The sequence below is a fragment of the Arachis hypogaea genome, chromosome 18 (genome assembly GCF_003086295.3).
Source record: "Arachis hypogaea cultivar Tifrunner chromosome 18, arahy.Tifrunner.gnm2.J5K5, whole genome shotgun sequence".
Taxonomy (NCBI): domain Eukaryota; kingdom Viridiplantae; phylum Streptophyta; class Magnoliopsida; order Fabales; family Fabaceae; genus Arachis; species Arachis hypogaea.
Genome location: NC_092053.1, coordinates 9131906 through 9156566, shown reverse-complemented (window position 1 = coordinate 9156566; position 24661 = coordinate 9131906). Strand labels below are relative to the sequence as shown.

The following is a 24661-nucleotide window of genomic DNA, read 5'->3' as shown; positions in this document are numbered from 1 at the left end:
AACAGAATGAAGAGGAATTTTTATCATTTCAAATGCCTATTCTTATCGAAGAGAAGAAACGAGAAAAAGCGATATCTTCCTACTCGAACAAGAAGGAAGATAGTTTACAACTCTTCTTTATATAGTAATTCGACCTATTGGTCCGCACCCCCCATAAGTTTACTATGAAGAGAAGAATAAAAAGGATCGAACTACCTACTCATTATTCGGAGGTGAATCATAGAACACCAAAAGCGGTGGTATTTTATGGACCTAACATAGGTCACATCCCTCACGACATAAGATTGAAAGATCCAAACCTTCCACTTCGGAACGGAAACGGACGTGGCCAAAACATATAAAGATCGGCGTAGTCGCTCATAGGGACATATCTATCCGGATAGGGGATAGTCTAGCCTATCGCCGTCTCTATCACGCTAATCAAATCATATTCTCACCTGTTGGACTAGAGGGTGCATGTGCATTGATACTTGCATTGCCTGGATATGAAGTAATGGAATATGTTGTTGCATTGAATAGAAGATAGAAAATCTAAGCATCAATGGCATTTGGTGACCACCTCAGATGGGTAAAAATGTTATGCCTCATATTATCTTGCCCAAAGTGAATTTAATAAACATCACATCACATAAATGAAATGTGAATATATTTGCTGACAATTTTACAACACTAACCCTAATGAGTGAAAAATAACCGCACATGCACTGCAAGTTGTTGCTGAGTTGGAAGTTACTTTGAAGAGGAGGCAATATTGTTAGCGGATGGCGCCTTCTCAATCTATTTCTGTTTTAAGAAAATTAAAAAAATATTGAACAATATTGAACATATACTTAATTTGAACAAAAATCATGGAAATAATACACAAGGCATGTATGTCAAACAAAAGAACATACTACCTTTGGCTATAAAATTTGATCTTGAATTTTTATTTTCTAATGGCTAATAGATTGTTGAGTGCCTAAATAATGGTTACTATGTTGAGTGCCCAAATCCATCAACATACTACAATCTGTGGGTAAGGTACTAACACGAATCTTAAAGGACTTTAGCCATTTTCCTCCATTGCTTACAAATCATCCCTTTCGAAAATTTTTCCATGTATTGGTTCCTCATTGCAGTAAACACATGCCTGTAAGGAATCCCTCTGATTTCAAATAAATGACAGTGGCAGTAAAACATTTCTTCAACACTTTACAAAATGCATTTGTTCTTAAGTTAATTATACCATCTTCATTAATCAACACAATAATAGTTAGCGCTTCCTCCTTCTTAATCTCGTATCTTACTTTATTAAACAATCTTAAGGTGTAAGTGTTGGCAACAAAGTTCTTAAAAGAGCATTTTAAGGCTCTGTATGCATTGTCTTGAAGTTGGCTACAAGTTCATTGTTTATATAATCACATAGAACAAAATTAGCATTGCTGACAAACTCAATGATAGTGTTCTTCCTTTTAATGTACGCCTTTATCATTGAATTGATCCCCTCACATTGAGAAGTGGTTTGGAGGTATCCAAAATATTTATTCTGTAGATATACATGAGCCCACGACCTCCTACACTTAGAGATTTTTTTTATCCAACTGTTCTCTCCTAAACTATGCTTTTCAACCATCTCTAACCAAAGCTCTCAAATTCCTTTGGAGAATAGTTTTGTAAATTAAAGTCTTGAAATCAACCAAAAACTTAAATTTTTTTACGTTCTCAAATGCCTTTTGTTAAAGGTGCCATGAATAAAATCTATGTGTTTCAACTTTCATATGGAAACTTTGTTGGAATAGCTCCCTTCATTGCCATATCACCATTAGTCACAACTACTTTAAGATGCTTATTCTCCATTGTCTCCAGGAAGGTCTCCAACAACCATTTATATGTCTGTAAACTCTCATCTGAAACAATAGCACAACCAGAAATGGTGTCTGAGCATGGTGGTTAAAGCCTGAAAAGAATTCCATCCAAAGTCATATCAGTAATGTTTAAAATTTAATCGCATGTTTTCACATACATACCAAGGATTTCACCAGATCAGTGGCGGTTGATCCTTGCCAGGAAGCAGCTGGAAAATGGACGCACCTTGGCTGAGTACAACATCTAGAAGGAATCAACACTTCACCTTGTCGGCTTGTCCTCAGGCTTTGCGGCGGCGTCATTGAGCCTTCTCTCATGGCTTTAGCCCACAAATACAATCAAGCCAAGATGATTTGTTGCAAGTAATTATTTTTTCATTTTCAATTGCATTTTCAATTTTACTCTGCCTTAGGACGATAACTTAGCCCCTTTAGATTTTTTTCTAATGCTCTAGGGGTTATATTTGTTCCCTAGATTTATGTCCATCTCTTACTTTGTCAATTGGCCTTAGTTTATTACCCGTTAATTTTTAAGGTTGGTACATTATTTTAGAACTTAGAATATAGGATCTGATTTTTTAGTTCATGCATGCTATTATCTGAGATCCTTTATTCTATTTGTTGAGTGGAGTTTAATACTTTAAGTTTGTGACACTCGGAGAAAAATTTGTTATTTTACATTTTCTTGAAGTGTTTGTTTCAAGTGTCTAATTTATTTTAAGGTTAAGTATAATTTTGGTCTCGAAAGTATAAATCAAAATTTTTTTTGTCTCTAACTTTTTTTGCATGCAAAATTATCCTTAAAATTCAGCTAGATTTTAAAATAGTCCTTTTTACTTAAATTATAAATTTTGGACCAAATTAATCCTAATAAAAAATATAAAATAAAAAAAGAACAGAAAAACCATTAACTGAAGAAAAAGAAACAAAAAATAAGCCATTAATGGAGAACCAACAACAATAACAATACACAATATTCAACAACACAGTATTCAAGTTCAAGAATAGTAATAAATATTGTTAAACAAAATAAAAAAGCAAAACTACTACATACAAAATAGAAACTTTTTCCCTGATCACCAAAAAAAACTGTTTCAAAATCTCCGATCCTGGCTCCAATCAATGCGGAGCCCCCGCTACGGGTTGTTGCTATGTGTCGTCATTTCCTCTTCCTCTTTTCTTTTCACCACATATCCCAATCCAACAACCCCTGCCACCACTGCCACCATCATCACCGTCACCACCATCATCGTTGTTTTCTCTGAAGAATCCGTGCCCTCCACCATTTGGTCAACTACGACACCATCATCGATGTTGCATCTTCTAGTGAGGACGCCATCGACACCCTTGACATCGTCGAGGAGCAATCCCCTTTCGATGACACATCCGATGACGACGGCACTGCTGACGCCGACGAAGAACCCTCCTTCATCCCACTTAAGGTTTCCGGCTACTTTTTCTACTATGTCAATGGCGTCATTAAAAAGGCATTCACCATGAGTTCTCCGTAGGATTGGAAAGATAGGTCTTGCCAAGTTGGAATTTTTTTTGGGTCTCCAGTAATAGGTAATGAAGATCGGAGCAAGACCACGTTTGGCTCTGGTGATATTCCAATTGATGAATGTGTTCGGAGGACATTTGTTGAGGTAAAACGTGTGGAAGATGCTCTTCTTTTGAAATTGGAAAGAAAAAATTCGCCTTCGAGGGAAGGTTGAGGTGATTGGTTTGATAAAAATGGTGACTTTTTGACGAATGATAAGATGCTTAGGTTTAATTTGGAAGAGTTGAATCCCCTTCATAATCCTTTTCTTCAAGATCCTGATGGTGTTAGTGTAACTGGTTTGATCAAAGGTGATAAGATTTTGCATAAGACATTGTTGAATGAACTTAAAGGAGCAACTCTTTCATTGAGAAAAGTTACCGGGAAGCTCATAAATGATTGTGATGAAGAAGAAGAAGAGATATTTTGATGAAGAAGAAGAAAAAGAAGAGAAAGGTATTTTGGTCCGAAAGACGATTTTAAAACTACGTTGAAATTTAAGAACGATTTTGTATGTAAAAAAAGTTGGACACAAAAAAATTTTCAAACTATACCGTAGAGACCAAAATCGTACTTAACATTTTATTTTACTATTTTAGGTGCTATGCTCGCCTTCACCCAAGGGCAGTTAACTACCGCAAGAAGAAGTGTGGTCATGCTAACCAGGTTAGTGTATGATTATGTTGTTTTTCGGTTTAAGTATATACAATTAAAAAATGCTGGATGTTCATTTCACTACATAAGAGGATGGTTATTTTAAGTACTACATGGATGGTTATTCTAATTGGGTCAAATAATTCATATATATATATATAAAAGATGTTGTACATGGTTGAGAGATACCTAGAAAAACCTCAGTGCGCCAACGGTGCAGGCTTGCGTGGGGGGATGGTTGATGCGGCGCCGGTGTGGGGGAATGGTTGGCGGATCAACGACGGTATCAAGAGCATGAGAGAGACACGCACGGTGGGGGCCGATTGCTGATGGAGTCTGGCACTGAGAGGCTAGGCGGCGACAATGATGCGCAAAGGGGGGAGAGAAGCGCCGATTGGGAGCTGGTTGTTGACGCAGGGACAACCTTGAGATGCTCAGCGGCGATGGTGGCATCCAGCGATGGAGAGAGACACGCCGGTAAGGATGCTAGTTGACGTCACAACAATGTGAGTGAGGAGATTTGGAAAGAAGCAGCAACAACAGTAATATTGGAAGGGGATTTGATGGTTAAAATTTGAAAAAGTAAGTATTAAGATTTTTTGTTGCCTAATTTCTGTGCAAATTTTTTTTTGTCTTTGGTGCGCTAAGATTTAAGTTCATTGTTCATAATCTCAGCCGATTTTATTTTCTTTAGAAAGTAAGAACACAAAAGACTAAAATTTTTGAAGACGGAGAATAAAACTTTACTAAATTTATTTTTAAATTTACTCCTATTCAAATTTTTAAATTACAAGTTTAACCTCTCACACACGCTGTTTACCAAATCCTGGAGTCACCAGAAGAGAATGAAGCGGGGGGATGCCACTGCCTCTATCGCCGGTTGTTTTCCGTCGCCGCCATTGAAATGATAATGGAGAGAGAGAGAGAGAAAAAAAGAAAGAGAGTTAGATAGAGAGAGATAGAGAAAAAAATCGAATCAGGGGAGATGGAAAAAGACGAGAGAGAGACAATCGAGAGAGAAAAGGAGTGGAGGTCACAAGGGCGACGGCAGTGGGTGCTGCCACTGCTGCCATAACCGTTGATTTCAAAGGACGTCGCCGAGCTATCGCTGCCACTGCTATATATTGCTCCTGCTCTGCCTCCTCACCTTGTATGTTGATGTTGTCGTTGCCGCCACTACAATTGCCATTGCCGCTACTGGAGTTAGTCAGAGCCACCGCGCCAGCATTCTGGCCATGGTGATGGTTTGGTTCTGAGATAGATTTTGGTCTCTTGGATGGTGGAAGGCTTAATTATGTATCATGTCATGTTAAAAGCCACCTCCCAGTTGCAGGTACGTGTACTTTGCATGACTCCCTTGATTTTTTTACTATTTTTTTTTCTGAATTGCATATGGTTTGAAATGCAAAAATACCAATATTGTTCTTTTGCTTGACTCCCTTGATATTATTTTTTTATGAGCTTTTGTAAATTTTTCGGTAGGATTTGTAATAGAATAAATCAAGGAAGCTTCTTGTATGGGGAAAGTATATTATGGTTCTTGATGGTCTAAGATTCCTTATGAATCATGACCATTTAAATTTTGAACCAATGGCTAAGATTTAAAATTTTTATTAATTATAAAACAATCATATTTATATTCAAATAATTTAAAAAATAATTGTATTTTAAAATTTCATTTTTATCCTACAACACTCTAAACATCAACACGCTACCGCCAAAAAAATTTCTTTCACAGGTCATCATTTAGAAGTTGGGTTCATCTCCTTGCCTTGAATTTCATTCAAAGAACCACGCCACTACCCTGCTCCACTGCCTCACCGGAGCACTAACTTGGCATCTCCGCCGCAGATCTCCTCCGCTCATTATCACCCCCTGTCAGCAGTACCTCACATGCTTCTTGCCCTCTTCGGTGTTGGCATCGCAGCACTATCGAAGGAAACCATGACATCAGTTTCTGCCGCTCAGCTTTAGGGTCTCTAAGGAAGAGTTTCGGGATGGAGAAGAGTCCAAGTTCCCAAGAGCGTGTTGGATCAAAAATACAAAAGAGAGACAATGATTTGGTTCGAAGTTTGAATGCATAACAAGAAGAACACAAAAAAAGAGAGAACAATGATAGTGTTGGTGCTACCATTAATGGTGGTGTTGATATTTTTGTAGTAATAGCAGTAAGCATTATGATGGAAGATGTTTAATTGAAGAAAAGATAAAGACAAGAATAGTATAGACATTTTATAAGATTATTTTATATTTTTTTTACATAGATCATTAAGATCTAAAATTCTAGTTGGTCCATTGAAGTCATTCCCTAAAATCAATATACAAATTACTTCATTTAATATCTACTAAGGCCTATATAATATTGTTCATAATTTTTATTTTTTAATGAACAAGATATTTAAGTAATTTTGTTTGTTTCAGTCTCCACATTTATCTTAAATCAAATAGGATTTTAAGAGATACTTTTATATACTTTACAACAAATATAATATAGAGAGATTTAATTTAATCTCAATCTCTCCGTCTCTATCTCTCTCAATCTCAGTCTCTCTTCTAAATTCCTATGGTATCATTTAAGTTTCCGATTGGATTTTGCAATGCACTTAGACTTAGTTTGGTAAAGCTTTTAAACGTTCAGTGGTACAGAACAATATAATAACACCAAAGGACCTATTTATCGTGCAATGTTTTTACATTCTTTGAAATTTTACATTGAAAAAAAATAACATTCTTATACAAGATTTCTTGTGTAAAATTTTGAGGATTATAAAAACATACTCTGAAATACACATTCTCCAAATGTCTAAATCAGCAATGGCATGTTTGATATAGATTGATATAAGAACGAATTAGTACAGAGAAAGTCTAGGATAATAATTGATCTATAATTATTAAGGAGTGCTTTCAGCCATACCTAAAGTTGCTTGAGATATTATTTATGTACTATTTTAAACATGTTAGAGAACCCTTTGATATCCCTATTTTCCTTCAATCTAAATTCTCTATAGATAGATTGGTTTTTAGGAAAATCTTATTCTGGTAGAGAGGTCCATGCAGTTTTGGATCCTTCATATTCTTATACAAGATTTCTTGTGTAAAATTTTGAGGATTATAAAAACATACTCTGAAATACACATTCCTCAAATGTCTAAATCAGCAATGGCATGTTTGATATAGATTGATATAAGAACGAATTAGTACAGAGAAAGTCTAGGATAATAATTGATCTGTAATTATTAAGGAGTGCTTTTAGCCATACCTAAAGTTGCTTGAGATATTATTTATGTACTATTTTAAACTTGTTAGAGAACCCTTTGATATCCCCATTTTCCTTCAATCTAAATTCTCTATAGATAGATTGGTTTTTAGGAAAATCTTATTCTGGTAGAGAGGTCCATGCAAATTTGGATCCTTCATATTTTTTCCAAAACTCTGAAAAATATGCACCAATGGTTAGTTCTTTTTTAGAGTTATTTAAAATATTGTGCTTACTACTTAGGACTATTGTACTCTCTATTAGAAGTCATCTAATATTTGTAAATCATTTTAGTTTAACTTAGAACCCTTGAGTTAACATGTGAAATTAAAAAAACTATCAATAGCAGAGTGAATTCTCTAAATTTGAATAATCTAAATTGAAAAGGTTGATAAAGTGATAAAAGTGAAGGGTTAATTACCATTGAATTTGTAATTTTTATCATAGATGAATTTTACTATCTTAATTCAAGGTTGATTAGACTTTTACTTTCTCATTTACCAATCTCTTCACTTTGGAGGAGGCTTATACAAATTCACTATGATTAAAGACTATGATCTGCACATGATTTTCATCTACTCATAATTCACCATGCTTATGTTGTACCTCTGGGATGTGAATATGAAGCAGAATTATGAATATGTAGTCCTAATGACAACTCCGGTTGAGGACCGTATAAATAGTAGTGGACCAACACCCGACCTGTCTCCAAAGGCAGTTAGATCCTTCACCTAGCTTCTTATAATCCCAAACCTTGAGAAAGTAAAGCCAGCAGTACATCTGTCAACTCCGCCACATGAGATTCCTGATTCCAAGGGCTTCTTTCTTTGCTGGCTATGGCCAGTTCCATTTGTGGTGCCTAGTTGCAGCCCCTTGATATAAAGCATTGTTACTCATGGAAGGACTTGGTTGATATGGTTCTGAAATTATTTTTACTTTAGGATCTATGTCTTTTAATAAATTAGCAATTCATATATATTAAGATTGAAACCCCACATCTTTGTCTATTTCAAGGAAGGACTATATGTCCCTTTATAATTAGAAAATAATAATTCGACTTTAATCATCATTTTTTTCAAACAATCAGTCCTCTATTAATTTTGTCGCTCTATTAACTTTGTCGCGATCTCGTAACCGCAGAATTATAGTCATTCAATCATATTAGCCCCTTCACCAAATTTTTCAATTGAGACAAATAATTTCTCACGAGGCATTGTTTCTTCTTAAAGGAGGACTTCTTTTAATTAAATATAAGAATTTTCTAACAACGCCGTTAAGATAATTTTTAATTTCTTTTGATAAATATATTATAAAAGAATGGAAATCTTTCAAACTTTTATTTTCAATAAGAAAATTTTCATGTTTGACACTTTAATAAGTGCACTTAAGACATTAGCTAGACCCAAACAATAATCATAATTAGTCCAACACTTCTTTGTGTTTTAAATAATTCTCATGTAACTCCTGGTTTTTATTAATTTGGAAAGAAAAAAGTGAAATTCTAAAGTTAAAATATAGTTATATATAAATTAATTATCATTGATTTTGTAACTGAGGAAAAATCGGTGATTCGTGTCAAAAGAGAACAGAGGAGGAAGAGAGTTTGTGAAAGGGAATTCAAGAATGATTCATAAGAATGATGAACTATAAAGAACAAATATACTTGAGCTAACTATTTATACTACTTTCTATCACGCACTAGTTATCTGAAAAATATCTAAAGTCACACCTTTCATACCATCTTAACTACTTGCTGACTAGACAATCTCTTAACTAACTCCTTGAACAATAAAATTATACTACAGACTTCTCATATTAACACTCTGCACATATAGTACACACAACTAACTCACTAATTGTCTAATTGTCAAGTATGTCAACAGTAATTTTTATTATATATGAACCCTATTATCAATTTAAGTGTGATTAACTCTTCATTTTATTATTTTACCAACTCCTTCGTTTTAGACGATCTTGATCTCACTTTCAATTGGGTTCTGTGACCCCTTTTCTTTGCAACTACTTGCCTAAAACTTAGGTTATAGTCATGATTCTTTCCTTTGTAGAAAACTTGAGTCTAGCTAAAGAATATCAATTTACAGTAGAATGTGTTGAAAAAAGTAAATCCCTTGTGGTAGAATTATCTATTATCCACGTATCTCAGTGCCCATATCTTAATTCTAGATTAAGATCAAGACAGATGGCTCAGTTAGTGAATTTGGTTTGGCAGCTTGCAGTAGTATCATTCGAGACCACCATGAAAATTTTATTGAAATTTTTAGTGCAAGTTTAGAAGCTTACTCTATCACTCTATCTAGCTTAACTTTCTAGTATCTTCCTTGGGCTATCAATTGCCTCCCAAAATAGATATCAAAATGTTTAGGTTGAAGTAGATTTTATGTTTGCTTTGGAGTTCCGCCAAAGCAGTTTAAAGGTTCTCATGCACCCTCTTGTTGCATATATCTTTTTTTTAATTGTTTATAATTCTCTTTCTACTATAATTTTGTTCTAATTCTTTACGGATTTTGAGTTGTCTTTCCTCGTACTGTTTCTTTGTAATTGATTTTCTTTTTTGCTTCTTAACTTGCTCGCCGATAATTTAAAACAATAAATATTAAATACAAAACTTAATAGAAAGGTACCTTACAAAGTTATATATTTGATGTTTATAGAAAAGTATGATTATGCTACGATTAAAAAGTTTAATTATTATATCAAAATATGTTTGAATATTCTACGATAAAATTTTAATTATTTTAGTAGTTAATTGTTTTTTAATTATATTGTAACTTATATATATCTACTATAATAATTAATGGGGATTAGTGTTTTTAGCATGATTTGCTTTGTATATCATTCTTATATCTTTCTGTAATGAATAATAAAAGAGAAGATCCCAATATTCTTATATAAACGAAACAAATATTTGACTAATGAATGATACTCGCTCTACACCTATATTTGGTTGGTGTGATGTTTTGGAGGTCTTTATTCATGAAAATTATGTTGTGATTGTGGTATTATTATATTGTATTATTATTCTATTTAAAAGGTAGATTCAAAAATTGAAGTAGAAAATTGAATTACTCGGCACCATGCATGCACTCTTTTATTGTGCACCTTTGTTCATATGGTTTTCTGCACAATGGATATGCATATACAGGCACAGACCCACTGGCCACTGCACACAATACTATGTGGGGGCAATTGAGATTTTAAAAATAAAAAATAAGTTTTATAGTATATGAATATTTACCCCCACAATATAATTAAAAGTATATTTTAAATTTTATTTTATTAGTAAAGTTATTTTATTAATTTATCTTATATAATAATAAAATAAGTTTTATTAAATTTAATAATAACAATAACAAAAAAAAATCTAAACTTATTATTTTTACTTTATTAAAAAAATCTAAAAAATTATACTAATATCACTGTATTATCTTCTCTTTGTTTTTTTTTTTTACTTTTGAGAGTTTTTTTTTTTCAATTCACTCTCCTCTCTCACTCGTATATAGACGGCATAGAAATAGCCGAAGTCAGATCATATTTTACTCTTAATAGATTAAGTTTGTCATATAATTAATTAATCTAAATTTGATTTATAGTCTATTATAATTTTTTTAAATATTAAGTCTAACTTATTATTGAGCCTGGTCTAACTTAAGATCTATTAAAAAATTTGACAATTTTTTTATAAAAATAAAAATTTTAAAAATATTATTTAAAAATTGCTTTTTTTTTAAATAAAAAGTTGCTTATATGTAATCTGCCAAATTAATGTTTACAAGAATTTTTTAACTTTTATTTTGAACTTTTAAAATATAATAAATATAAAATATATAATAACTTTGTTAATAAAAAATATTATTTATATATTTATTTATATTTTAACAGGTCCAGACAGGTCTGACAAGTCAATAAAGTTAATTAGTAAGTTTGGGCCTAAAAATAATAAAAAAAATCTGCATCTACACGTCTGGCATCCGTGAATACCCATAGGGATTACCCACGATGGGGGAGCTAACGAGGACCCGCAAAATCTCTATGGGGACGGGAGCGGGAATGGAGATACCCGCTAACCCGTCCCACGAGACCTATCCGTGAAATTTCTGCAAAAAATTACTTAAATATCCTTAAGTGTATGTTTTTTTGGTTTCCCACGTTATCCTCAAACCTGACAGGCCAATGATTGATCCGCCGTGGTATTGAGTTCTATTTAAGAGTTTGTTGCTGGTTAATGGGTTGCTGCATGCACAAGGCGGAATTCAAGCCCCCAACACTTTTTTTTAAGCATATTAGTGAGCTAACCACTAGACCAATCCAACTTAGTTTTATGTAAGTGTATGTTTATTGACTTTTTTAAGTTTTATCAAAAAACAAATTAATGATGTGTATAATATTTAAATTTGTAATAACTAATTATTCAAATTTGTGTTTTACAAGGGGATATTATTATCCAGCTATGATCAACCACCAAGAATTGTTATATTATTTTGTTGGAAGTTTTTTTTTATTTCATTTTATTTTAAAATGTACATTGAAAATTTTGTGTGTATATTGATTATGTTAAATTTGTATTTAGATTATGCTTTAATTTGATATATTTAGTTGAATTGTATTACATTTTATTATGATAGTGTTACTTTTTAAATTTTATTTAAATTTAATATCTATGAATATCTGCGGGGATTCGCTTTCCCAATGAGAGAAAATAAATGGAACCTGTGAGGTTGTGCTAGAATAAGACAAAAATAAGGGACTTTACTAAACAAGGACGGGAGATGGGGCAAGGGGTCCCCGCCCCATAGAGTCCTATTATCATTTTTACTTGGACCTGACATATTAAGATATTAAAACTTTTATAATAGGCTGAGATTGAGTCTCTTTTATAACAGAACAGACTGCTTCTTTTGTAATAGGTCTATCTAACATATTTTTATTCATACTCATGTGTCACTTTATTCTCTTGTCTCTTTCTATCTTTATTTCTATCTAACTTTTTACTTTCTCAATCCAAATATTTTGGTTAAAAAAAATCTTTACTCCAACTTAACTTTCCTGAGGTAAGAGTATCTTCTTCTTTTTTATACTTTCTAGAATTTTAATTAACTATTGTTATTTTAAATATTTAAATATTTAAATTATTTATGTAATTTTTAATCTCTTTAATCTTTTATTTTCAATTTTTTTAATATTATAAATTTTTAATAATATAAATTTATGTATTATGTTCCTTTACTTGATTGTTATGCATTATACATATTCATAAAATTATTTGTGTATTTTTTTATGAAATTAAGTTGTATATGAACTTTAAAAATGACTTTATCAATATACTAATTTATTAAAACATATATTTTCTTATTTTCTATAATAAAATTGAAAAGATATTTTATAAGAAAATTATTAATAAAATGAGAGATAAGTGGTTAAACGATTATTTGATGACATGTTATAATAACCAGAAAAATAAGTAAATAAATAAATAAGTGAGATGATGAAGTCTACTCTTAAATATTTTTCTTCTTTCTCTAACCTTAGTCATACACCAACATTTTTCACTCACCTCACCCCCTCACTATCTCTCAGCCCCACACACACGCATTTTCATTCTCACCCATGCTCAGAGAAAAAAAGAGAGGAGGGAGGAGAGAGACAGCGCCGACAGAATTGGGAGCCGTCGTCACCGTTGAAAAACAGAACGGAGGAGAGAGAAAGAGGAAGATCGAGCGGAAAAGAAAAAGATAGACGCAGAGGAGAAGGAAGCGCGCAACGGGGAAGAGGAGAAAGGCTTCGTCCTCGCGGCCGCCGTGCACCATCGTGGCTCGTGGAGTCGGGAGGACCATCACCGTCGCCGTTCGGGTGAACCTGAATCAAGCTATCGTCCTTGCCGTCGGAGTTGTTGGTGCCGCTGGTGTAAACCCACAAAAATCGGTAAATTATTAGTTAATAAATTAAATTTTAATTAGGAAAGATAAAAATACAAAACTAATATCAAAATAGGATAGAGTTCGTCGAAACAAGAATTTTGATATCAATTTCAAAAATTAGGCCCAACAACGGACCGAAAAGACCGAATCGGTTGAACCGGGACCCAAACCAGGCCCGTGGGTCCAACCGGACCCATAACATAAAGAAGCAGCAGCTTCATCTTCTTCATTTCATCGTAGCAACGCAGCAAAACAGCAAGGGGGGGGGGAGAGGAGATTCCAAAACCCTCACCATTCCTTCCAACTACCATAACTTCCTCATTTGAGCTCCGATCGCCGCACCGTTCACGGCCACGCGTCCAGTGCATCGAGTTCCACCTTTCTATCTGAACAATTTCACTGGTAAGTCTCCTATTAGGTTCAGAATCTCTATCCCTCTTTTTTTGGTAAACTTGAAAACCTATAGTGAATCTTGTCCAATTTTTGTGTTCTAGGTTCAAGTTAGCTTCCGGAACTTGTGGGCTCAAGTTATTGAGCATATGGGTATGGTAAAAACACCCTAACTCTAGCTCCATCTTATATTTGTAATGAAAAACTGAATTGGAACATATATATATATATATATATATATATATATATATATATATATATATATATTTATTTATTTATTTATTTATTAGGTGTAGGTTAAATGGGTGTTTATGCATTAGAATTGAATTGGGATTATTTGGAGATTTGTTGGTGACCAAGGCTTGTTTTGGGGCTGTTTGATTGAGCTGTGAGGGGCTGTAATTTTGCGTTGTGAAGCTGCCTTGGGTGAATTTAGTGATCGGCCAAGGTATGGTTTAAGTTTTGCACATTTAATATTTACGGTGTTGCGAAAACTTAGGTTAGAAGAACCATAGGATAAGTTGAATTTGTTAATGGCATTAATGAGTAGCTTTGTGTTGTTGTTGGTATAAATGTTGATATTGATGAATTATAGTTGGTAATTGTTAATAAATAGTTATTATGTTAAGTTGATGGATTAATGTGCGTAAAGGGTTGATTTATGTTGATGGTATTTTAATTGGTATATGTTGATGAAAGTTGGTACATGTGAAGAATTGATATGAACAAATGAAGGGTTATTGATGTATGAGGTAAAAGTGGATAATTATTGATGATCAAGGTTGGTTAAGTTGATTAAAGTTTATATTGGCAATGGTTGTTGATGAATTGAGTTGAAATGGCATTACAATGTAAGTTTAAATGGTAAGAAACTTAAGTTGGTGAAAATGAGGTTTTGTTGAAAGTGGTTAAAACTAAATTTTGATGAACTTTGGACGTCCACAATATTCTCCTCAAATTTTGGATTGAATTGTGGTTTGTTGTAAGTAAAAGATGGTTTTAAGGGCTTTTGATTGATATTAATTTTGTGAAAAATGGAATTTCGTAGAGAAAGTTATGGACGTTACAAGTTTGGTGTATAAAGCTGTGTTGCAGGGTGGCAAAGTTGGTTGCAGAATGCTTCTGGGCATTCTGCCCATTTTTCCAAAAACGTGCCATCTACACGTACGCGTGGTGCACGCGTACGCGTGGCGTGGAGTTCTGGCGACGCATGCGCGAGAGGCATGCGTACGCGTGACTTGATGTATACTCCACACGTGCGCGTGGCCTACGCGTACGCGTGGATGCTGCCTGCTGCAAAAACTGGTTTTGGCCATTTTTAAACCAATTTCCACTTCTAAACCTCCATTTTCTTCCCTTTAAGGTTTAAGATATGGTTCTAGGTTCAGTAGATAAAAGAAGCTAGGGAAACAAGATAACTTGAGGGTGAAGAAAGTTGTAAACGGTGGTTTTTATGAAGAAATTAAGAATGTTAATGAAGTTTAAAGTTCAGGCTTGTTATTTGATGATGTATTGATGATAATTGCCATGGCTTATGAATAAAGATATCTAATATACGAGTTTCCCTTGGTAAGAACCGTGGCTCGCCACCACGTGTTCCAGGTTGAATCTCGATACTCTGTTGACCCTACGTCGTAAGGGTGACCGGACACGTATAAATTCCCGGGTATGGATAGCCCCATTGAGTGATTATATGATGAATGAATGTGAACTCTATGCATAGACTCTTGGGGATGCGTGACGGGGGATAGTCTAAGGTTTTCGGACTTGTCGAATTGGCTGGATAACCGACAGATGGGCTCCATCAGCCATAGGACAGGCATGCATCATATGCATTTGTTTGTTTGACTGATATGCATTTCCTGGGTTTGCCTAATTGATATATGTCACCTACTATCTGTTATACTTGCTATTTGTACTATCTGCTCACTACTTGTGCGTGAACTTGTTTGATTGCCTGTTTCTGTTGCATTCTGAATGATGGAAGGATGGAGGAAACGGAGGAAATGGTTTGGTGTTAGGTTAAGTTTGAACTTGAGTAAGTTAGGTAGAATTAGAACACCTACCTCTATTTATGGCTTATGGTTAGTACTTAAGTTGGATAACTGAATAACGGAGTTCTAGAATTGCCTATGGCATTCTCAAGACCTTATTTATTATACGCGTGGCACTTTTACCATGCTGAGAATCTCCGGTTCTCATTCCATATTGTATTGTTGTTTTTCATATGCAGGTCGAGAGGCTCCTCGCTAGGTGTCTGGATCCTGGAAAGCGAAGTAGTCCTTGGGTATATTTTGGTTTCTATTTGTATATATGTATATATATGTGTAGCTTACTCTCCAAGTAACTTATGTACGCTGCTCCTCTTAAAGGTTGAGGGAGAGATAGGAGCTTACTTTGGTATTTTGGTATATTTGGGGACACTTATGTATGTTTATATGTATATATGTATCATTCAGCCAGCCTTAGCTTTGCAGACTGAGTCAGGGGCTAGTTATGCTGTTCCTTGGCTTTCCTTTATCCTTTTGTTTATTGTTTTATCATGTTCCTATTAGGTTCCTTAGCACGCAAGTAATCATTTCCTTTGAGCGTTGCACTTTTCATTTTGCGATTTTTGCTTAACCATTTTGTTTCAAGGCTCCTAGTATATTATCTTATTCTCTATTATATATTTATTTTGCTGTCTAGAGGTCCGTAAAACCATATTACCTCTGTTCTACGACTTAAGCATAAAACTTTGTGTAATAGGGTGTTACATCTAGAGCTATTCCTGTCATTATCCCAGTCTAGCCTTTTTTCCTGATTCTGCTATAGCTTTTATGTCCTATTCTGCCACCATTTAATCTGCCATGTCTTTGTTTTAATTCAACTTTAGTTTTGCTCTATTTTTTATTCTAAAAACTATCTCCAGTTCCACCTTGTCACTGTCTCAGTCTAAATTCTGCACTCATTCGTTCCATTCTATTTCAATCCTTCTCACCTTGAATTTGGCACTTCAGGTTTGGTATCTTTAGTTCCTTGGGACCAAATTGTGAGTAGACTTTATATTTATAACTGTTTTGTTTTTCGTCTATAATTATTTTAGTATACGATGCGTTGAACTTATAATTATACTTACAAAGATTATTATCAAAATTACTATCAAAGAATTTTAATTTGGCTTAAATGATCGATTTATTAAACCTAAATATCTATTATTGTTAAGCTCATTTTAATATGCACATGAGACTATATGTTTTTATGAGACATATCAGATCGAGAGAGGGAGAAGAGCAGATCCTCTCACCACTAGAAGCTCGACGACGGTGATGGAGTTCGACACTGACATAGCAGCTCCCACCTCAGTCACGACGCGATGGCGGCGGCCGCACTCTTTTCCGTTGTCATCTCTCCTTCATGGTGCGACGGTAGCGACCGCACTCTTCTCCGCCGTCACCTCCCTCTTCTTCCTTTCCTTTCCTTTCTTCTCCCTCTTTGTTTCTCTCTTCTTTTGTTCTATCTCTCATATCCTCGTCTTGTCTCTCACTACCGTCACAAAGCGATGACGGCAGCCATCCTTTTTCTGATGTTACTTCTTCTTCTTCCTTTTTTTTTCTTTCTTCTCCCTCTTTTATTCTTTTTTTCGTTTTGGTTTTTCTGTTTTAGGTGGAAAGGAATGGGGGTAATGGTGGATGGGGTAATAGTAGTGATAATAGAAAAAGAGCATTTGTGTCATTTAAAAAATTATTATATTCAAAAAGATAATTTTAAAATATTCAATAACTTTGAGGATGATATTAATAAAAAAAAAAGGTTAGAGACAATTTTAATTTTAACCCAAGATATTAAAAACAAAAAAACACGTAACTATATATATATATATATATATTGAAAAGACTTTTCTAATATCAAAATTTATTAATTAGTCAAGAGACTGTCTAGATAAACTAACAAACATATATCTTCTTTTATTTTTTATTTTTTAAATTTTGAAGGACACAATCTTTTATAATCAAAGAAGAGAAAGAAAATACAAAGCCTAAAAATCTATAATATTTGTAGACCAACCTTAAAACATTGGAAGTAAATGAAGTTAAAGAAATTAATGAGAAACAACAACACAAAAAGACAAGAAAAACGAAACAACAACAATCTTAGAACGAAAATAGAATACCCATAACAATCATAAATCAAAACCACAAGCCATAAGATAGAAGAATACCAAAAAAAACAAAACAAAACAACAAATTAAACATTTGATAGTACACACTAAAAAAGACAATTGAACAATCATAAAAATTAAAAACGATAATTATTACATAAATCAACATGCTCTCTTTTCTCTTATCAAAAATTCTTTGACATAGTCCTCTTTGAAATAATTATTATCATGACTTTAAATATTAAGTATACTAATAAAAAAATTCCTTACCTCATGACTATAAAATAATGGATAAATAGTATAAAACATCACAAAAAATGTAATTTATTTTCTCCTTCATTTCCCTTTTATTTTATTTCAGTAAAGGGCCAAAATGAACATGAAAAAAAATTATTAACATTAATAGTACAAGACAAGATAATTAAGAGAGTTAGCAACACACTTAAACAAAAATAATTGTATTAGATCTGTTATTCTATTAAGATACACAAGAGAAAAAGGCTATTCATAGAAGAGAAGTTGCTAAGCGTAAACTTTTGGTTTGATTTTTGTATGCAAACTCCTTTATTGATTCACTTATTCATATAAATTATTATTTTCTAACTAAAATCATTTTATAATAATGTTTATATGGTTTCATGTGAATTATAGATATATTGTCTAGTCATTGAGTTATAAAATTCATTCCATTTTAAATTGTAACACATGTATAAAAAAGATATTTAATCAAATTGATAATAAAATAATTATTTAACATTTTTAAAATATGAAGACAAGATAAATATTTTAAAATTTTCAACTAAAAAAAAGTTAGTGACTAATATATATTTTTTTTAATTTTGTATTTTGATAACTAATGTGTGTTTATCTTTTATAAATTAGAATTAATATACTTTTTATATATTATTTTTGCCCCTACACCAACTGATGTTTGCATTCATCAAAATTTATATAGAATTTTATTAATACTGTACTAACAATAGTAACCAGAAATGCTTTATGTACACCATAAGATAACCACCACCGACAAAATATATTCACACATTTCTCTTCTTTGATATAATAACTAAACCAAATTCACATTTAACCTAACATTTGTAGTGAGTGATGGTGACTGAAACAATGGTATATGCTCATATAGTACTATTCTAATTGAATTATGAAAGACTTGCATAAATTATTAAAAAAATAAATAGAAAAAAGTATACTAAAATAATTTAGAATGGACATACAAAAATGTAGACTTTTTTTTACTGAAGATAGAGAGACTCGAACTTATTACCTCTTAATTGAGTATAAAGAGATTATGCCATTTTATCAATAACTCATTGACATACAAAAATTTAGATTAGAGTTTATAAATATCAAGATATACACTCTAGATTTTTAAATTTTAAATTCTATATCTTTAAAATAATTTTGAGTACGAATTTTAATATATATATATTTTTGTCTATTCTAAATACTTTTATTTATTTAATCATATTGAAATGTACCTGAATGCCTGCCCATCCTTTGTGAATATCATCTTCCTTAGTATCAGACTCATTAGCCCAACCCCACAAGATCCTTCTATTCATAGTGGCGTCAAAGAAGGACTTGGATGCATAGAAATTACCATAATCATACCTAAGATCAGACCAGCCCAACCTTCAACAGAGGCGTTGTCCGGTATATACCTATCAATATAAAATTCAAAAATAACAAGATTCAAACATGAACCGAAAAGAATTAAATGGAAAAACAAAAGAGATAGAAGTAATAGAGAAGAAACTATAAAGATAATGACTCTACTTGAAGGTAGTAGCAGCTCTCTCAAGATCCAATTCAATGCAAAACGAAGAATGTTAAATCCTAGGAGAAGTAATATTTTTCTCTCTAAAACTCAGAATTAATAAAAAATTAAAGTGAAAAAAGTGAAATGTCCTCGGTCTTAGCTCGATCCCTGCTTTTAATCTGTGTTTTTCGGCTTGGATCTGGGTCAAAATTAGTCCAAGAATTGCCCCCAGCGAGTTTTACTAAGTGCAGCATGTGACGCTCTGTCACGCGTACGCGTCAGTCACGCTTACGCATCACTAGAAAAGCTCTTAATCACGCGCACGGCCATGCGTGCACGTCGCTCATCGCTTCTAAAATCTTCAGTTTCTTGTGTTCCTTCTATTTTAACATGCTCCATCTTCATCCTTTAAGCCATTCATGTCCTGTAAACCTGAAAATACTTAACAAACACATCACGGCATTGAATGGTAATAAAGGAGAATTAAAAATTACAATTTTAAAACCTAGGAAACATGTTTTCAATCATAGCACAAAATTAGGAAAAAAATTTAAAAACATACAATTTATATAAATAAGTATGAGAATATTTGACAAAACTCACTCAATTCAATCCAAAATATATCATAGAATGTTACCCCACACTGAACCTTTAGGGTTGTATTGATATGTATTGATAAAACAGATGGTAGTATCCATTGTAGTGCATAGGTCCTGTATTAATTCATTTGTGTTCATTAAACTATTCAAAATGACATTCACACATCAAAAATAAAAAGTCACCAAATTAATTATTATATATTTATGTATAAATATATTTAATTTAACTTATTTTTATTGTAAATTTTATATTTCTAACATGCATTCTTCAAAATTATTAACATGTATTATAAATAAGAGTCTAATTAACATATTTTCACATAGATTTTTTATTTCAACATGTATTATAATTTATATAATTAATTGAATACCATATTACACTATTAACAGTTTTATGTTGAAAATATTTTTTAAGGAATAAAAAACTAAAATAAAATTATTGCTATATATTGGTTAAGGTGGTCAGAAAAATAATCATTAAGAAAAATTAGAAAGAAATTAAAGAGGAAAAACAAATACTAACCATTTGCATCTGCATAATTTGATTGCAGCGTCCATTAACCAATTGCGGGATCATATAAAAGAATTAAGAAAAGCAAAGAAATTTAATTAGCCAGTATCAATAACCAACGATGAATGGAGACCCAAGATTCAAGATAATTTTAAAGACAATGCACAAAACAAGAGTTCTGAGTGCATATATAAATTTTCAGCTTCATAAGCTTGGGCTTATGTATATTGTAATATTGTATGTCTTCTATATATAACTAAGATTTTAATTTTGATGCACATGTAAAATTAAATTCTATAGCTAATAAGCATTCATATCATAAAATATAAAATAAAAAAACTAATAGTCAAGCAACTTTACTAGCAACTAACTGTATCAAAGACCATTATTATATGGGAGAAAAACATATTCCACACACTAGTAAACATATTCAAGATTTGAGAAAAACAACTGACAAAAACATAAAAAAGGACAAAGTTGGAAAATTTTCAAATTATTAACGTCTTTCCAAATAAATTTGAGAGGATCATTTATAATAGTATAATTTTTTTAATTATTTATTTAAATATAATTTTTTATTATCTAATTTCTTTTATATATTTTCTTTTGAACCTACGTAAAGAAATATAAGATAGAAGATTATACTTTATTAAATAATTAAAAATATTTTAAAAATTAATTCTCCCAAATTTACATCTTTGACATTTTATTCTACCAGAGTTCAAATTTTAGTTTTATCCCCTTTTATTTTGATCAAAGTTCTCAGCATGGATACCTTGGATAAACCCTAACGTAACTAGTAGGACATTTATTATAATATTTTCTATCTTTTTTCCCATTCTTTATTATATAATTCTACAAGGTCCTTACAACACTAACAATATTTTAAAATCATACACATTGTTCTTCGTTTTTTATCATTGAACAACCATTCAAATGAAGCATATATGAACAAAATAATATGAACATGAAGAAAAAAAAACAGTTACAAACCGTTAATCCAATTCCTAATAAGAGGTTGAAAAATGGTATCCAGTTCTGTGATTGTCATTCACAGAAATCCTTGAAACAGATTGAAGATGAGGGTGTACTTTGTGAAAAGCGTCAACGCCATTATTGCTAATTATGAGTATCACAGTAAGAAATAACACCGATATTAAAGAGTGGATGCACCTTAATTGACCCATTCAATTCAAGCAAATAGAATGTATCTTATGAAAAGTTAAAGAGGGTTTGGTAATTTGTGTGGAGACTTGGATGGAAAACGGAAAAAAATAAGAAACTATGAGAAGAAGAAGAAGGAATTTGATTGCCATATTTATAGGGTGAGGTACAAGAAAGAGTGGTCAAAGGCTAAGGTAGTTTTCAATTTTGATTTTATCTGAAGCAGTAGTTTCTCCTTTTTCTGTTATAGATTATTATTCTATGGATAAGATTATAATATAGGATGTATCTTTTTTGGATTTATCTTTTATTTTAAAAAGATCAAATCCACATGAACTTCTTGACCGAATCTAATTTTATCTATTAAGGATACATCATTCAAAATTTTAAAAATATATAAGAAAAAGGAGTTATGAATACGATTATATTTTCTCAAAGATTCATTTACCTACGTGATCTTAGAGAGATACATTGTTTTTCTCGTACCCTACCTCAAACTCGAGACATTTTTAAATAAATAAATAAATTGATTATTTACTTATATATGCATTCTTAAAAATGTTTATATTTTTTATTATTTTTGGCGTTCGCAACTAAATATGCGTAATAATATCTGATTTATTTGTCATGATAACGAGATACGTATCTCTTTGGCAGACTATATATATTTTCAGTAAAATTTATATTAATTTAAAATATAAAATCAATATAATTTATTAAAATTTAGATATTGTCACTTTGATATTTATTTTTTTAAACAAATTCAATTTTATTCAAAAGAGTACTACTTATATTATATTTATTTTTGAATCAAATTCTTATGATTTTGATCGAACTGATTTATATCGATCGCATCTAAATTTTAAATTTTAAAAGATTTGTAATTTTTGAATTATGTCTTATCTAATTTTTAAAATTTAAAAAATCCTAATTTAAAAATTTTAAATTATCATTTTAGAAATTTATATTAATTTTAAATTTTTATGTTAAAAACATTGTAATTTAAATGATATGATATCCAAAATTTAAAAATGATCTAATTTGAACATAAAATTAACTGATATCATCATAATAAATTATATTAATTAATTTTATTTTTTAAATGTCACCAAAATAAAAATTATCTTTTAAATTGATCTATGTCATACTGCTACAAAAAAAAAACTAAAACATATCGAGATACGTTCAAATATAGTTTTTAAATTCTTCTTCAAACAAGAACATGAGGGAAAATGAAAATATTTTAAAAAATATATATAAGTAAATAATGAATTTATTTTATTTATTTTAAAAAACAAACCCAAAATCTCTTGTATATATACTTTGTAAGTGGCTGACATTTTTCTTTCACCTTAATTTTTAGGATGACTTGTTTTTCAATTTTACAAAACAAAATTACTCTTTTAAATCTTCACCCTACTTTAACCTCTAACCAAACACTCTCAGAGTTATTTTAAAGAAACAAACAAAAGAGTAAAAGAATGACAGAATCTTATTATTACTATTTTAAATTGTTGTGCAACAAAATATTATTACGAAAGATATATCTTAAAAAAAGATTCATACAATCTTTATTTAGATAGAAACATAAGTCTAGAAATAAAAGATAATCATACCATAAAAAGATATATAAGACCATTATTATTATTATTAGCGGCTCAATATACCTCCCTCATCGTATTTCTAAACTTTTAAGTTTAATTATTATGATGTGATATATATATATATATATATATATATATATATATATATATATATATATATATATATATTATATGAGTAGAATTAGATATAAAAATAAACTAAAAAAGCATAAGTTATTTAAATATATATATGTTTGAAAAAAAAAAGAAAAGAAAAAAATATTGTTTATTTTATTTTTATTTTTATAGTAAATATAAATAGAAAATATATGACACAAAATTAATATGCTAATAATACAATTACATATATTTTTATTTTTCAATTTCTTTATTATGATTCAAATATATTATAAGCTTTAAACTATTCAATTTATATTTTATATTAAATAAATCTAAAATAACATATTCACTATATTTATTACGTATTGATAATTTATCATATTAATTTACTATGTTAAATTTATATTTTATATCATATTCAATTACCATGTTAAACTAGAATAAAAATTGTGCACCACATAGATTTAATACTAGTTGGAGATAAATTAGAGACATAAAAAAATAATCACAAAAGTGTATTTATTTTATAGATATAAAATATCTTTGTTCTAAACCCTAAGAAAACTCCTCATATGATATCACTCCTTAACTTGAATGTTGAGATTTTTTAGCGTATGTTTAGACCTTCCTAACAGTCTTCTACAATTCTACGCATGAAATAGCACACAATTAGATTTACATTTAAGAGGTGTTATTATATTAGTAGTCTTAATAACTAATTTATGTCTATCTAGTTATTAGTTTTTTTTCTTTTCCTAAGAAAGAACACCAAAAAAGGATAAATAAAGAATTCTAAGAAGAATTATAATAATATATACTAAGAGTATTATTATAATTTTAGATCTTAAGTGGTGGGTCAAAGAACTGACCATAAATTTTAGAAATTAAATTATAATCAACACGTGTACTTACTAAATAAATTACAAGTAATTTAGTCACCAAAAAAAAAATTACAAGTAATTTTTAACTATGAGAAAATATAAAAAAATAATGACAATTGTGAACAATATAAATAATAAATTAAAAAAAGATAAAATTATAATTAAAAATCAGATTGTTAATTAATTATTTAATTTCAAATTTTAAAATTTTAAAAATTAGGATTAGTAATTAAACCTATTCATATTACATACAATTACTTCTAAT

The 24661-nt window shown here is 31.0% G+C and overlaps 1 long non-coding RNA gene across 1 annotated transcript; it reads left to right on the top strand.

Annotated features, from left to right (window-relative positions):
• The first annotated feature begins 2983 nt into the window (after positions 1-2983).
• On the top strand, positions 2984-4591 carry LOC140181266 (uncharacterized). Its single transcript, XR_011876179.1, has 3 exons — positions 2984-3840; positions 3984-4050; positions 4259-4591. It is a non-coding gene; the product is annotated as an uncharacterized lncRNA (long non-coding RNA).
• Positions 4592-24661: the final 20070 nt, after the last annotated feature.